Source organism: Pinus tabuliformis, chromosome 6, assembly GCF_031772625.1.
Source record: "Pinus tabuliformis cultivar Carrire ecotype Pingquan chromosome 6, CPIR1, whole genome shotgun sequence".
Classification (NCBI taxonomy): Eukaryota; Viridiplantae; Streptophyta; class Pinopsida; order Pinales; family Pinaceae; genus Pinus; species Pinus tabuliformis.
The window spans coordinates 1,462,245,586-1,462,249,932 of record NC_142292.1 but is presented as its reverse complement, the minus strand read 5'-3'; positions in this window follow the sequence as shown (position 1 = coordinate 1,462,249,932).

The window sequence follows — 4,347 nt, the reverse complement described above, 5'->3', positions numbered from 1 at the left end:
CACTGAGATGCGATCAACTTCCTTTGGAGACCCTTGGACTGTCGCGCTACCCCCCTCATTACGTTATGAAAAATGGCAATTTCACATGGGTTACATCTACAAGGACGTAGGTGACCATCCATTTGTTGGAAATAATAATCCCAACCACCCTAATAAACAATTGGACACCAGCCATACCTGTCAGACCTACCTTTTGTAGGTTGCCTCTTTGCTTGAAGACATTTTTGCAGGTTGTGTCTCAGCTTGAAGATAGAAGGACCGAAGCTAAACAAGAGCCACTCAGAAATTCAGAAAAGGCATTGAAAGAACTTATGTACTTAGATAAATAAATATGGGCAAGCATTAATTCAACAACCTTGCCCACATAGCAAAAACACCTGTGCGACTCTAATCACACTCAACAACAACATCAAAATTAATTTCGCTCTGTCATGAATTAAATGTAAAATTGTATGTTGAGTTATATATGAATGTAAAAGTCATTTTGTAATAGGTTAGACTGGTTAGAGAGGTTAGAGAGTAAGAAGAAGAAAAAGAGTGCAAGTCTCTATGGAGAAAATTGTCGAGCAATTTTTGGTGGGAGCGTAAAACAAGAGTTACTGTGTTTTACTGTGTAGTGTTGCGCGTAAGTTTAAATCTCTGTAAATTTTTATTTTACTCTGTAAATGAGTCGTAGTCTCATATAGATGTATTTCTCATGTTCAGGAAATAAATATTAAGTTTTATTATGTTGCTCCAAAACCCACTTTCTCATTTTTGTCGTGAGTAAATATTATTCATAAGTCTTTGGAATAGCTACCCTGGAAAGTAGTCTTGCGGTGCGCGAGGGTAGCTCCGCGAAATCAGCCTCACAGTGCGCAAACCTAGTTTTGCGAAAGAAGATTCGTGAAAGTCACAACTCTCTGCCTTTCCCCTCCACGAAAACAAAAATTAACTTCGCAAAATTTCTCCAACATGGTATCATAGAGGGTTAAACTCTGTTAGTGTAAAAAAGCAAGTGTTTCCACTAACAGTGAATTTTTTTTTGAGCGGATTGTGTTTAACATATTTACTAGCAGGTAGAAAGTTTGTTTTTACACTCAGAAATGGCAACATCAAGCACAAGCTTGACTAATCCTCAAATACCTCAGTTTAATGGAAAAAATTATGATTATTGGGCTATTACAATGAAGGCCCTGTTTTCTTCTCAAGATATTTGGGATTTGGTGGAAAATGGTTTTCAAGAACCAGCAGATGCAGCAGCATACAATGCCTTATCTCAACAAGAAAGAGATGTGTTAAGGGACAACAGGAAGAAGGATTCAAAAGCCCTGTTTTATATTTTCAAGTAGTTCATGAAAGTATTTTCCCAAGGGTTGCAGTAGCAACGAAGTCCAAGCAAGCATGGGACATCCTCCAGACAGCGTACCAAGGCATGGCAAAAGTCAAGACAGCGAAGCTACAAATGTTGAGGAGAGATTTTGAAACACTTTGTATGAAAGAGTCTGATAATATAGACTCATTTTTTACACATGTAAGTGGGTTGGTTACTCAAATCAGGTCTCATGGTGAGACACTTGAGGAAAGAAGAATAGTTGAGAAAATTTTGAGAAGTCTGCCAGCAAGGTTTGAGGCCATTGTTGTGGCCATAGAAGAGACAAAGGATCTCTCACAGTTTTCAGTGGATGAGCTTAATGCATCACTGATTTCTCATGAACATAGACTAAACAGAGCAGCAAGCTCCTCATTGGAGCATGCCTTCAAGACACAAGTATCATTTGGTCAAGGTCGAGGCAGAGGAAGATCATATGCTAGAGGAAGAGGAAGAAGCCCACACAGAGGTGGAAGAAGTAGCCCTTCAAGCTCAAATGGAAGAGGTAGCAATCAAAATCCAAGTCAAGGCCCAAGCCAAAATCAAGCACAAGGTCAAAGGTATGAGAATCTCAAGTTCAATGTAATTACTGTAAGAAGTATGGTCATTATGCAAATTAATGTAGAAAGAAGCAATATGATATTAGTAACAAACCAAGTGTAAACTTCATAAGAGAAAATCAGAACCATGATACCATGTTTCTAGCTTGTAATGTAGCACAAGAAAAACAGAGTGATATATGGTATCTAGATTCAGGGTGTAGCAACCACATGTCAGGAAACATAGAAATGTTTTATGATCTAGATGAAAGTGTGAAATCTTATGTGACATTAAGGACTGATAGCAAAGTCTCTATCATGGGAAAAGGAAGAGTAAATATCCTAATAAAGAAGGGGGAGAAGAAATACATCTCAGATGTTTACTTTATCCCCGATTTGAAACATAATCTCATGAGTGTTGGATAGCTCATGCAAAAAGGTTACAATGTCTTCTTCAAAAATGATGTGTGCACAATTTTGGATAGGCCTCCAAGTAGACGGTTGATTGCAAAGGTTCAAATGACAGACAATAGAATGTTTCCCCTGAAGATAACATCAGATTTGAAAGAAGTTGCACGAGCACAACTGTTGATGAACTCACAAGACGATGGAAGAAAAGGGGCAGCTATCACCCAAGTAAATTTTCAAGCAGAGGTAAAAGATGAAAACTGGTTATGGCATTTGAGATTTGGACATCTCAACTTTGGAGGTTTGAATCTGCTGCATAGGAAAGGCATGGTGAAGGGTTTACCACTCATAGAAAAACCAGATAGCATATGTGAAGGATGTATCTTAGGCAAGCAACATAGAGAGACATTTCCAGCAGGAAAGTCAGTGAGGGTAAAGGCACCTTTGGAGATTTTCCACTCAGATTTATGTGGACCAATGCAGACACCATCAACTGGTGGCAGCCACTATGTATTGACATTCATAGATGACTACGTAAGGAAGACATGGGTCTTTCTCCTAAAACAGAAAAGCGAAGTGTTTGAGTGCTTTCGCCAATACAAGGCTCTTGTTGAAAAGCAAAGCGGACATTAGATCAAAGTCCTTAGGACTGGCAGAAGTGGTGAATACATCTCAAATGACTTCCTTAAATTTTGCAGGCAACATGGAATTCACAAGAAGTTTACAACAAGATATACACCGCAGCAAAATGGTGTGGCAGAAATGAAGAATAGGACCATTATGAAGATGGAAAGGAGTATGTTGAAGGCAAAGCATTTGCCAAATGACTATTGGGCCGAAGCTATTGCTTGTGCAGCATATATCTTGAATAGATGTCCAACCAAAAGTGTCCAAAATATTGTTCCTAAAGAGGCATGGAGTGGAAGAAAACAAAATGTCACTCACATGAGAGTTTTTGGATGCGTGGCTTATGCACATGTCCCGGATGAGTTGAGAAAGAAATTGGACAGCAAGGGGGAGAAATGCATATTTGTTGGATACAGTGATGAGTTCAAGGCATACAAACTCTACAATCCATCAACTAAGAAAGTCATAATCAGCAGAGATGTGCAATTCATAGAAGAGGAAGCATGGGATGGAAGTTTAGAAAAGAGAGTCAATGTCAAAGCATGCATACCAAATGAGGACAGAGAGGAATTAACAGCAGCAAGTAATTCCTCAACAGTGACTCCCTCTACTCCTATTCAAGCGTAGCAAAGTAGGCAGCAAGCAACGCCATCAACAAATAATATGACAGTTTCGCGCAACCAAGCAAGTGCTTCTCCAAGCACACCGCGAAGCATGACACCAAGTGACATATCAAGCCCATCTTCAGCAAGCACAAGAAGGCCAAAATTCAGAAATTTAAATGAAATTTATGAGCAAGATGAAGTTGATAGTAGCGCAGGTCTGAATTCCTTATTTGCATTATTTTGTCATGTAGATGACCCAATCCACTTTGAAGATGCAGTCAAAGAAAAAAAATGGGTTGCGACAATGGAGGAAGAAATAGAAGCAATAGAAAGGAATGACACATGGGAGTTAGTGAGCCTTCCGAAAGGAAAACATGTCATTGGAGTGAAGTGGGTCTATAAGACCAAAAGCAACATTGAGGGAAAGATTAAAAGGCACAAAGCAAGGCTAGTTGTCAAAGGATACAAGTAGTAGCATGGAAGAGATTATGCAGAGATGTTTGCGCCAGTCGTGCGGATGGAGACAGTGCGCGCAGTTATGGCGATTGCCACGCAGCATAAATGGAATGTGTATCAGATGGACATAAAGTTAGCATTCTTGAATGGAGTGCTGAAAGAGGAAGTGTATGTCGTGCAACCGCTTGGTTATGAGATTGAAGGACAAGAAGACAAAGTATATCGGTTGAAGAAAGCTCTTTATGGATTGAAGCAAGCACCGCGCGCATGGTACAGCAAGATAGATGCTTACCTATTGGACAATGGTTTCGAAAAATGTGATGGTGAGCCTACTCTCTACATCAAAGAGAGTGAAGGTAAG